The sequence below is a fragment of the Balaenoptera borealis genome (assembly GCF_965194805.1).
Source record: "Balaenoptera borealis genome assembly, chromosome: 7".
In the NCBI taxonomy this organism is placed as follows: domain Eukaryota; kingdom Metazoa; phylum Chordata; class Mammalia; order Artiodactyla; family Balaenopteridae; genus Balaenoptera; species Balaenoptera borealis.
The window spans coordinates 865,452-879,902 of record NC_138864.1 but is presented as its reverse complement, the minus strand read 5'-3'; positions in this window follow the sequence as shown (position 1 = coordinate 879,902).

Sequence of the window (14,451 nt, the reverse complement as noted above, 5' to 3'; positions counted from 1 at the left end):
CCTTTGTCATCACAATGTTCCATGGCCCCTGTCATCACAGTGCTCCATGTTACCATTCATCACAATTCTAGATGACCACTGTCATCACAATGCCCCATGACAGATGTCATCACAATTCGCCATGGTCCTTGTCACCACAATGCTCCATGAAACGTGTCATCACAAGGTTCCAGGACACTTGTCATCACAATGATCCATGATCACTTTCATCACAATGCTCCATGAACACTGTCATCTCAATGCTCCATAGCCTTTGTATTCACAATGCTCCATGGCCCCTGTAATCACAGTGCTCCATGACCCCTTTCATCACAATGCTCCAAGACCGCTGTCATCACAATGCCCCATGACGCCTGCCATCACAAATCTCCAAGGCCTCTCTTACCAAAAAGCTCCATGACCCCTGTCATCACAATGACCCATGACTCCTTTCCTCACAGTGCTCCAGTACCCTTTTCATCACAATGCGCCATGTCATTGTCAGCACAATTCTCCTTGGACCATCTCATCAAAATTCTCTGTCCCCTTTTCATTACAATGCTCCAGATAGCCTATCATTACAATGCTCCATGCCCGTGTCATCACAAAGCTCCATGCCGTTGTCATCACAATGCTCCATGGCCCCTGTAATCACAATGCTCCATGCCCTTGTCATCACAGTGCTCCAGAACACTTATCATCATAATACTCCATTCCCGTGTCATCCCATTGCTCAATGACACTTGTCATCAAAATGTTCCTTGGCCTTTGTCATCACACTGCTCCATGATACCTTTAATCAAAATTCTACATGACCACTGTCATCACAATCCAAGATGACCAATGTCATCACAATTCGCCTTGGCCCTTGTCATCTCAAGGCTGTATGAACCGTGTCATCACTAAGTTCCAGGACACTTCTCATCACAGTGATCCATGACCACTTTCATCACAATGCTCCATGAACTCTGTTATCTCAATGCTCCATGGCCTTTGTATTCACAATGCTCCATTGTCCCGATAATCGCGTTGCTCCATGAACACTTTCAGCACAAGGCTCCTTGACCACTGTCACCATAATGCCCCATGACGTCTCTCATCATTGTGCTCCAAGGCCACTCTCATCAAAATGCTCCATGATCTGTGTCAGCACAATATTGGATGACACTTGTCATCACAATGCTCCATGATCCCTGTAATCACAATGATCCCTGCCTATGTCATCACAATGCTCCATGAATCTTGTCTTCACAATGCTCCATGGCCCATGTCATCACAATGCTCCATGTCCCCTATAATCACAATGCTCCATGCCTGTTTCCTCACAATGCTCCAGAATTCTTGTCATCACAATGTTCCATGACTGTGGCATCACAATGCTCCATGACCCTTGTCATCACAAAGCTCCATGACCCCTGTCATCACAATGACCCATGATTCCTTTCCTCGCAGTGCTCCAGTACCCTTTTCATCACAATGCTCCATGCCATTGTCAGCACAATGCTCCTTGGATCCTGTCATCAAAATGCTCCATCCACTTTTCATCACAATGCTCCAGATAGCCTATCATTACAATGCTCCATGCCCGTGTCATCACAATGCTCCATGCCGTTGTCATCACAATGCTCCATGGCCCCTGTCATCACAATGCTCCATGCCCTTGTCATCACAATGCTCCAGAACACTTGTCATCATAATACTCCATTCCCGTGTCATCCCATTGCTCAATGACACTTGTCATCAAAATGTTCCTTGGCCTTTGTCATCACAGTGCTCCATGATACCTTTCATCAAAATTCTACATGACCACTGTCATCACAATGCAAGATGACCAATGTCATCACTATGCCCCATGACACGTGTCATCACAATTCGCCTTGGCCCTTGTCATCTCAAGGCTGTATGAACCGTGTCATCACTAGGTTCCAGGACACTTGTCATCACAGTGATCCATGACCACTTTCATCACAATGCTCCATGAACTCTGGTATCTCAATGCTCCATGGCCTTTGTATTCACAATGCTCCATTGTCCCGATAATCCCGTTGCTCCATGAACACTTTCATCACAATGCTCCTTGACCACTGTCACCATAATGCCCCATGACGTCTCTCATCACTGTGCTCCAAGGCCACTCTCATCAAAATGCTCCATGATCTGGGTCAGCACAATATTGGATGACACTTGTCATCACAATGCTCCATGATCCCCGTAATCACAATGATCCCTGCCAATGTCATCACAATGCTCCATGTCTCCTGTAATCACAATGCTCCATACCCTTGTCATCACAATGCTCCAGGTCTGTTGTCATCACCATGCTTCATGCCCGTGTCATCACAATGCTCCATGAATCTTGTCTTCACAATGCTCCATGGCCCATGTCATCACAATGCTCCATGACCATGGTCATCACAATTCTCCAAGGACCCTCTCATGACAATGCTCCACGACACTTGTCATCACATTGCTCCATAACACCTGTCATCACAGTGTTCCCTGCCCATGTCATCACAATGCTCCATGTCCCCTATAATCACAATGCTCCATGCCTGTTTCCTCACAATGCTCCAGAATTCTTGTCATCACAATGTTCCATGACCGTGTCATCACCATGCTTCAATACCCTGGTCATCACTGTTCTCCATGACCTTTGTCATCACAATGCTCTATGTCGCTTTTCATCACAATTCTCAATGACCACTCTAATCACTATGCTCGCTGACCATTTTCATCACATTTCTCTATTGTCATTACAATTCGCCATGGGCCCTTTCTTCACAATGCTCCATGATGCCTGTCATCACAAAGCTCCATGGCTTTTGTTATCACAATGCTCCAGGACCAGTTTCATCACAATACTCCATCCCCCTTGTCATCACAGTGCACAATGAAACCTTTCATTACAATGCTCCATGACACTTGTCATCACATTGCTCCATGGCCTTTATCGTCACAATGCTCCCAGGCACTTTTCATCACGATGTTCCATAAAAACTTTCATCACATTGCTCCATGACCATTGTCATCACAATAGTCCATACCATTGTCAACACGATGCTGCATAATCCCTGTCATCACAATTCTCCATGACTGCTGTCATCACAATAATCCAGGACAATTTTCATAACAATGCTTCATGCCCCCAGTCATCACAGTGCTCCATGACACCTTTCATCACAATTCCTAGATGATCAATGTCATCACAATGCCCCATGACACCTGTCGTCACAATTCGCTCTGACCCTTTTCATCACAATACTCGATGAACCGTGTCATCACAGTGTTCCAGGACACATGTCATCACAATGATCCATGACTACTTTCATCACAATGCTCCAATACACCTGTCATCACAATGATCCATGGCCCCTGTTATCATATTGCTCCATGATCTCTTTCATCACAGTGCTCCATGACCACTGTCATCACCATGCCTCATGACGCCTGTCATCTCAATGCTCCATGGCCCCTTTCATCACAATGCTCCATGCCCTTGTCATCAAAATGCTCCAGAACACTTGTCATCATAATGCGCCATGCCAATATCATCAAAATGCCCCATGACACTTGTCATCACAATGCTCCATGGCCTTTGTCATCACAATGTTCCATGGCCCCTGTCATCACTATGCTCCATGATACCTTTCATTACAAATCTAGATGACCACTGTCATCACAATGCCCCATGACAGATGTCATCACAATTCGCCATGGTCCTTGTCATCACAATGCTCCATGAACCGTGTCATCACAAGGTTCCAGGACACTTCTCATCACAATGATCCATGATCACTTTCATCACAATGCTCCAAGACCGCTGTCATCACAATGCCCCATGACGCCTGCCATCACAAATCTCCAAGGCCTCTCTTACCAAAAAGCTCCATGACCCCTGTCATCACAAAGTTCTCTGCCCATATCATCACAATGCTCCTTGTCACCTTTACTCAGAATGCTCCATGCCCTTTCATCACAATGCTCCAGAATTCTTGTCATCGCAATGTTCCTTGACCGTGTCATCACAATGCTCCATGACGCTTGTCATTACAAAGCTCCATGACCCCTGTCATCACAATGATCCATGACGCCATTCCTCACAGTGCTCCAGTACCCTTTTCATCACAATGCTCCATGCCATTGTCAGCACAATGCTCCTTGGATCCTGTCATCAAAATGCTCCATCCACTTTTCATCACAATGCTCCAGATAGCCTATCATTACAATGCTCCATGCCCGTGTCATCACAATGCTCCATGCCGTTGTCATCACAATGCTCCATGGCCCCTGTAATCACAATGCTCCATGCCCTTGTCATCACAATGCTCCAGAACACTTGTCATCATAATACTCCATTCCCGTGTCATCCCATTGCTCAATGACACTTGTCATCAAAATGTTCCTTGGCCTTTGTCATCACAGTGCTCCATGATACCTTTAATCAAAATTCTACATGACCACTGTCATCACAATGCAAGATGACCAATATCATCACAATGTCCCATGACACGTGTCATCACAATTCGCCTTGGCCCTTGTCATCTCAAGGCTTTATGAACCGTGTCATCACTAGGTTCCAGGACACTTGTCATCACAATGATCCATGACCACTTTCATCACAATGCTCCATGAACTCTGTTATCTCAATGCTCCATGGCCTTTGTATTCACAATGCTCCATTGTCCCGATAATCCCGTCGCTCCATGAACATTTTCATCACAATGCTCCTTGACCACTTTCATCACAATGCTCCTTGACCACTGTCACCATAATGCCCCATGACGTCTCTCATCACTGTGCTCCAAGGCCACTCTCATCACCATGCTCCATGATCTGTGTCAGCACAATATTGGATGACACTTGTCCTCACAATGCTCCATGATCCCTGGAATCACAATGATCCCTGCCAATGTCATCACAGTGCTCCATGTCTCCTGTAATCACAATGCTCCATGCCCTTGTCATCACAATGCTCCAGGTCTGTTATCATCACCATGCTTCATGCCCGTGTCATCACAATGCTCCATGAATCTTGTCTTCACAATGCTCCATGACCCCTGTCATCACAATTCTCCAAGGCCCCTCTCATCACAATGCTCCACGACACTTGTCATCACATTGCTCCATAACACCTGTCATCACAGTGTTCCCTGCCCATGTCATCACAATGCTCCATGTCCCCTATAATCAAAATGCTCCCTGCCTTTTTCCTCACGATGCTCCAGAATTCTTGTCATCACAATGTTCCATGACTGTGTCATCACAATGCTACATGACCCTGGTCATCACTGTTCTCCATGACCTTTGTCATCACAATGCTCTATGTCGCTTTTCATCACAATTCTCAATGACCACTTTAATCACTATGCTCGCTGACCATTTTCATCACATTATTCTATTGTCATTACAATTCGCCATGGCCCCTTTCTTCACAATGCTCCATGATGCCTGTCATCACAAAGCTCCATGGCTTTTGTTACCACAATGCTCCAGGACCAGTTTCATCACAATACTCCATCCCCCTTGTCATCACAGTGCACAATGAAACCTTTCATTACAATGCTCCATGACACTTGTCATCACAATGCTCCATGGCGTTTATCGTCACAATGCTCCCAGCCACTTTTCATCACGATGTTCCATGAATACTTTCATCACATTGCTCCATGACCATTGTCATCACAATAGTCCATACCCTTGTCAACACAATGCTGCATAATCCCTGTCATCACAATTCTCTATGACTGCTGTCATCACAATAATCCAGGACAATTTTCATAAAAATGCTTCATGCCCCCAGTCATCACAGTGCTCCATGACACCTTTCATCACAATTCCTAGATGATCAATGTCATCACAATGCCCCATGACACCTGTCGTCACAATTCGCTATGACCCTTGTCATCGCAATACTCGATGAACCGTGTCATCACAGTGTTCCAGGACACATGTCATCACAATGATCCATGACTACTTTAAACACAATGCTCCAGTACACATGTCATCACAATGATCCATGTCCCCTGTTATCATATTGCTCCACGATCTCTTTCATCACAATGCTCCATGACCACTGTCAAAACCATGCCTCATGAGGCCTGTCATCTCAATGCTCCATGGCCTCTTTCATCACAATGCTCCATGAACCCAGTCATCACAATGTTCCCTGCCCTTTTCATCAAAATGCTCCAGAACTCTTGTCATCAAAATGCTCCATGCCAATGTCATCAAAATGCCCCATGACACTTGTCATCACAATGACCCATGATCACTTTCATCACAATGCTACATGAACCCTGTCATCTCAATGCTCCATAGCCTTTGTATTCACAATGCTCCATGGCCCCTGTAATCACAGTGCTCCATTACCCCTTTCATCCCAATGCTCCAAGACCGCTGTCATCACAATGCCCCATGAGGCCTGCCATCACAAATCTCAAAAGGCCTCTCTTACCAAAAAGCTCCATGATCCCTGTCAGCCCAATGTTCCATGACACTTTCATCACAATGCTCCATGACCCCTGTCATCACAAAGTTCTCTGCCCATATCATCACAATGCTCCTTGTCACCTTTAATCACAATGCTCCATGCCCTTTCATCACAATGCTCCAGAATTCTTGTCATCGCAATGTTCCTTGACCGTGTCATTACAATGCTCCATGACCCTTGTCATCACAAAGCTCCATGACCCCTGTCATCACAATGATCCATGACTCCTTTCCTCACAGTGCTCCAGTACCCTTTTCATCACAATGCTCCATGCCATTGTCAGCACAATGCTCCTTGGATCCTGTCATCAAAATGCTCCATCCCCTTTTCATCACAATTCTCCAGATAGCCTATCATTACAATGCTCCATGCCCGTGTCAACACAGTGCTCCATGCCATTGTCATCACAATGCTCCATGGCCCCTGTAATCACAATGCTCCATGCCCTTGTCATCACAATGCTCCAGAACACTTGTCATCATAATACTCCATTCCCGTGTCATCCCATTGCTCAATGACACTTGTCATCAAAATGTTCCTTGGCCTTTGACATCACAGTGTTCCATGATACCTTTAATCAAAATTCTACATGACCACTGTCATCACAATGCAAGATGACCAGTATCAGCACAATGCCCCATGACAGGTGTCATCACAATTCGCCTTGGCCCTTGTCATCTCAAGGCTGTATGAACCGTGTCATCACTAGGTTCCAGGACACTTGTCATCACAGTGATCCATGACCACTTTCATCACAATGCTCCATGAACTCTGTTATCTCAATGCTCCATGGCCTTTGTATTCACAATGCTCCATTGTCCCGATAATCGCGTTGCTCCATGAACACTTTCAGCACAAGGCTCCTTGACCACTGTCAACATAATGCCCCATGACGTCTCTCATCACTGTGCTCCAAGGCCACTCTCATCAAAATGCTCCATGATCTGGGTCAGCACAATATTGGATGACACTTGTCACAACAATGCTCCATGATCCCCGTAATCACAATGATCCCTGCCAATGTCATCACAATGCTCCATGTCTCCTGTAATCACAATGCTCCATACCCTTGTCATCACAATGCTCCAGGTCTGTTGTCATCACCATGCTTCATGCCCGTGTCATCACAATGCTCCATGAATCTTGTCTTCACAATGCTCCATGGCCCATGTCATCACAATGCTCCATGACCATTGTCATCACAATTCTCCAAGGCCCCTCTCATCACAATACTCCACGACACTTGTCATCACATTGCTCCATAACACCTGTCATCACAGTGTTCCCTGCCCATGTCATCACAATGCTCCATGTCCCCTATAATCACAATGCTCCATGCCTGTTTCCTCACAATGCCCCAGAATTCTTGTCATCACAATGTTCCTTGACCGTGACATCACAATGCTCCATGGCCCTTTTCATCACAATGCTCCAGAATTCTTGTCATCACAATGTTCCATGACCGTGTCATCACAATGCTTCAATAGCCTGGTGATAACTGTTCTCCATGACCTTTGTCATCACAATGCTCTATGTCGCTTTTCATCACATTTCTCAATGACCACTCTAATCACTATGCTCGCTGACCATTTTCATCACATTTCTCTATTGTCATTACAATTCGCCATGGCCCTTTTCTTCACAATGCTCCATGATGCCTGTCATCAATAAGCTCCATGGCTTTTGTTATCACAATGCTCCAGGACCAGTTTCATCACAATACTCCATCCCCCTTGTCATCACAGTGCACAATGAAACCTTTCATTACAATGCTCCATGACACTTGTCATCACATTGCTCCATGGCCTTTATCCTCACAATGCTCCCAGGCACTTTTCATCACGATGTTCCATAAAGACTTTCATCACATTGCTCCATGACCATTGTCATCACAATAGTCCATACCCTTGTCAACACAATGCTGCATAATCCCTGTCATCACAATTCTCCATGACTGCTGTCATCACAATAATCCAGGACAATTTTCATAACAATGCTTCATGCCCCCAGTCATCACAGTGCTCCATGACACCTTTCATCACAATTCCTAGATGATCAATGTCATCACAATGCCCCATGACACCTGTCGTCACAATTCGCTATGACCCTTTTCATCACAATACTCGATGAACCGTGTCATCACAGTGTTTCAGGACACATGTCATCACAATGATCCATGACTACTTTCATCACAATGCTCCAATACACATGTCATCACAATGATCCATGGCCCCTGTTATCATATTGCTCCATGATCTCTTTCATCACAGTGCTCCATGACCACTGTCATCACCATGCCTCATGACGCCTGTCATCTCAATGCTCCATGGCCCCTTTCATCACAATGCTCCATGCCCTTGTCATCAAAATGCTCCAGAACACTTGTCATCATAATGCGCCATGCCAATATCATCAAAATGCCCCATGACACTTGTCATCACAATGCTCCATGGCCTTTGTCATCACAATGTTCCATGGCCCCTGTCATCACTATGCTCCATGATACCTTTCATTACAAATCTAGATGACCACTGTCATCACAATGCCCCATGACAGATGTCATCACAATTCGCCATGGTCCTTGTCATCACAATGCTCCATGAACCGTGTCATCACAAGGTTCCAGGACACTTCTCATCACAATGATCCATGATCACTTTCATCACAATGCTCCAAGACCGCTGTCATCACAATGCCCCATGACGCCTGCCATCACAAATCTCCAAGGCCTCTCTTACCAAAAAGCTCCATGACCCCTGTCATCACAAAATTCTCTGCCCATATCATCACAATGCTCCTTGTCACCTTTAATCACAATGCTCCATGCCCTTTCATCACAATGCTCCAGAATTCTTGTCATCGCAATGTTCCTTGACCGTGTCATCACAATGCTCCATGACCCTTGTCATCACAAAGCTCCATGACCCCTGTCATCACAATGATCCATGACTCCTTTCCTCACAGTGCTCCAGTACCCTTTTCATCACAATGCTCCATGCCATTGTCAGCACAATGCTCCTTGGACGCTCTCATCAAAATGCTCCTTCCCTTTTTCATCACAATGTTCCAGATAGCCTATCATTAAAATGCTCCATGCCCGTGTCATCACAATGCTCCATGCCGTTGTCATCACAATGCTCCTTGTCACCTTTAATCACAATGCTCCATGCCCTTGTCATCACAATGCTCCAGATCTCTTGTCATCATAATGCTCCATGCCAATGTCATCAAAATGCCCCATGACACTTGTCATCACAATGCTCCATGGCCTTTGTCATCACAATGTTCCATGGCCCCTGTCATCACAGTGCTCCATGATACCTTTCATCAAAATTCTAGATGACCACTGTCATCACAATGCCCCATGACAGATGTCATCACAATTCGCCATGGTCCTTGTCATCACAATGCTCCATGGCCCCTGTAATCACAATGCTCCATGCCCTTGTCATCACAATGCTCCAGAACACTTGTCATCATAATACTCCATTCCCGTGTCATCCCATTGCTCAATGACACTTGTCATCAAAATGTTCCTTGGCCTTTGTCATCACAGTGCTCCATGATACCTTTAATCAAAATTCTACATGACCACTGTCATCACAATGCAAGATGACCAATATCATCAAAATGTCCCATGACACGTGTCATCACAATTCGCCTTGGCCCTTGTCATCTCAAGGCTTTATGAACCGTGTCATCACTAGGTTCCAGGACACTTGTCATCACAATGATCCATGACCACTTTCATCACAATGCTCCATGAACTCTGTTATCTCAATGCTCCATGGCCTTTGTATTCACAATGCTCCATTGTCCCGATAATCCCGTCGCTCCATGAACATTTTCATCACAATGCTCCTTGACCACTTTCATCACAATGCTCCTTGACCACTGTCACCATAATGCCCCATGACGTCTCTCATCACTGTGCTCCAAGGCCACTCTCATCACCATGCTCCATGATCTGTGTCAGCACAATATTGGATGACACTTGTCCTCACAATGCTCCATGATCCCTGGAATCACAATGATCCCTGCCAATGTCATCACAGTGCTCCATGTCTCCTGTAATCACAATGCTCCATGCCCTTGTCATCACAATGCTCCAGGTCTGTTATCATCACCATGCTTCATGCCCGTGTCATCAAAATGCTCCATGAATCTTGTCTTCACAATGCTCCATGACCCCTGTCATCACAATTCTCCAAGGCCCCTCTCATCACAATGCTCCACGACACTTGTCATCACATTGCTCCATAACACCTTTCATCACAGTGTTCCCTGCCCATGTCATCACAATGCTCCATGTCCCCTATAATCACAATGCTCCCTGCCTTTTTCCTCACGATGCTCCAGAATTCTTGTCATCACAATGTTCCATGACTGTGTCATCACAATGCTACATGACCCTGGTCATCACAGTTCTCCATGACCTTTGTCATCACAATGCTCTATGTCGCTTTTCATCACAATTCTCAATGACCACTTTAATCACTATGCTCGCTGACCATTTTCATCACATTATTCTATTGTCATTACAATTCGCCATGGCCCCTTTCTTCACAATGCTCCATGATGCCTGTCATCACAAAGCTCCATGGCTTTTGTTACCACAATGCTCCAGGACCAGTTTCATCACAATACTCCATCCCCCTTGTCATCACAGTGCACAATGAAACCTTTCATTACAATGCTCCATGACACTTGTCATCACAATGCTCCATGGCGTTTATCGTCACAATGCTCCCAGCCACTTTTCATCACGATGTTCCATGAATACTTTCATCACATTGCTCCATGACCATTGTCATCACAATAGTCCATACCCTTGTCAACACAATGCTGCATAATCCCTGTCATCACAATTCTCTATGACTGCTGTCATCACAATAATCCAGGACAATTTTCATAAAAATGCTTCATGCCCCCAGTCATCACAGTGCTCCATGACACCTTTCATCACAATTCCTAGATGATCAATGTCATCACAATGCCCCATGACACCTGTCGTCACAATTCGCTATGACCCTTGTCATCGCAATACTCGATGAACCGTGTCATCACAGTGTTCCAGGACACATGTCATCACAATGATCCATGACTACTTTAAACACAATGCTCCAGTACACATGTCATCACAATGATCCATGTCCCCTGTTATCATATTGCTCCACGATCTCTTTCATCACAATGCTCCATGACCACTGTCAAAACCATGCCTCATGAGGCCTGTCATCTCAATGCTCCATGGCCTCTTTCATCACAATGCTCCATGAACCCAGTCATCACAATGTTCCCTGCCCTTTTCATCAAAATGCTCCAGAACTCTTGTCATCAAAATGCTCCATGCCAATGTCATCAAAATGCCCCATGACACTTGTCATCACAATGACCCATGATCACTTTCATCACAATGCTACATGAACCCTGTCATCTCAATGCTCCATAGCCTTTGTATTCACAATGCTCCATGGCCCCTGTAATCACAGTGCTCCATTACCCCTTTCATCCCAATGCTCCAAGACCGCTGTCATCACAATGCCCCATGAGGCCTGCCATCACAAATCTCAAAAGGCCTCTCTTACCAAAAAGCTCCATGATCCCTGTCAGCCCAATGTTCCATGACACTTTCATCACAATGCTCCATGACCCCTGTCATCACAAAGTTCTCTGCCCATATCATCACAATGCTCCTTGTCACCTTTAATCACAATGCTCCATGCCCTTTCATCACAATGCTCCAGAATTCTTGTCATCGCAATGTTCCTTGACCATGTCATTACAATGCTCCATGACCCTTGTCATCACAAAGCTCCATGACCCCTGTCATCACAATGATCCATGACTCCTTACCTCACAGTGCTCCAGTACCCTTTTCATCACAATGCTCCATGCCATTGTCAGCACAATGCTCCTTGGATCCTGTCATCAAAATGCTCCATCCCCTTTTCATCACAATTCTCCAGATAGCCTATCATTACAATGCTCCATGCCCGTGTCAACACAGTGCTCCATGCCGTTGTCATCACAATGCTGCATGGCCCCTGTAATCACAATGCTCCATGCCCTTGTCATCACAATGCTCCAGAACACTTGTCATCATAATGCGCCATGCCAATATCATCAAAATGCCCCATGACACTTGTCATCACAATGCTCCATGGCCTTTGTCATCACAATGTTCCATGGCCCCTGTCATCACTATGCTCCATGATACCTTTCATTACAAATCTAGATGACCACTGTCATCACAATGCCCCATGACAGATGTCATCACAATTCGCCATGGTCCTTGTCATCACAATGCTCCATGAACCGTGTCATCACAAGGTTCCAGGACACTTCTCATCACAATGATCCATGATCACTTTCATCACAATGCTCCAAGACCGCTGTCATCACAATGCCCCATGACGCCTGCCATCACAAATCTCCAAGGCCTCTCTTACCAAAAAGCTCCATGACCCCTGTCATCACAAAATTCTCTGCCCATATCATCACAATGCTCCTTGTCACCTTTAATCACAATGCTCCATGCCCTTTCATCACAATGCTCCAGAATTCTTGTCATCGCAATGTTCCTTGACCGTGTCATCACAATGCTCCATGACCCTTGTCATCACAAAGCTCCATGACCCCTGTCATCACAATGATCCATGACTCCTTTCCTCACAGTGCTCCAGTACCCTTTTCATCACAATGCTCCATGCCATTGTCAGCACAATGCTCCTTGGACGCTCTCATCAAAATGCTCCTTCCCTTTTTCATCACAATGTTCCAGATAGCCTATCATTAAAATGCTCCATGCCCGTGTCATCACAATGCTCCATGCCGTTGTCATCACAATGCTCCTTGTCACCTTTAATCACAATGCTCCATGCCCTTGTCATCACAATGCTCCAGATCTCTTGTCATCATAATGCTCCATGCCAATGTCATCAAAATGCCCCATGACACTTGTCATCACAATGCTCCATGGCCTTTGTCATCACAATGTTCCATGGCCCCTGTCATCACAGTGCTCCATGATACCTTTCATCAAAATTCTAGATGACCACTGTCATCACAATGCCCCATGACAGATGTCATCACAATTCGCCATGGTCCTTGTCATCACAATGCTCCATGGCCCCTGTAATCACAATGCTCCATGCCCTTGTCATCACAATGCTCCAGAACACTTGTCATCATAATACTCCATTCCCGTGTCATCCCATTGCTCAATGACACTTGTCATCAAAATGTTCCTTGGCCTTTGTCATCACAGTGCTCCATGATACCTTTAATCAAAATTCTACATGACCACTGTCATCACAATGCAAGATGACCAATATCATCAAAATGTCCCATGACACGTGTCATCACAATTCGCCTTGGCCCTTGTCATCTCAAGGCTTTATGAACCGTGTCATCACTAGGTTCCAGGACACTTGTCATCACAATGATCCATGACCACTTTCATCACAATGCTCCATGAACTCTGTTATCTCAATGCTCCATGGCCTTTGTATTCACAATGCTCCATTGTCCCGATAATCCCGTCGCTCCATGAACATTTTCATCACAATGCTCCTTGACCACTTTCATCACAATGCTCCTTGACCACTGTCACCATAATGCCCCATGACGTCTCTCATCACTGTGCTCCAAGGCCACTCTCATCACCATGCTCCATGATCTGTGTCAGCACAATATTGGATGACACTTGTCCTCACAATGCTCCATGATCCCTGGAATCACAATGATCCCTGCCAATGTCATCACAGTGCTCCATGTCTCCTGTAATCACAATGCTCCATGCCCTTGTCATCACAATGCTCCAGGTCTGTTATCATCACCATGCTTCATGCCCGTGTCATCAAAATGCTCCATGAATCTTGTCTTCACAATGCTCCATGACCCCTGTCATCACAATTCTCCAAGGCCCCTCTCATCACAATGCTCCACGACACTTGTCATCACATTGCTCCATAACACCT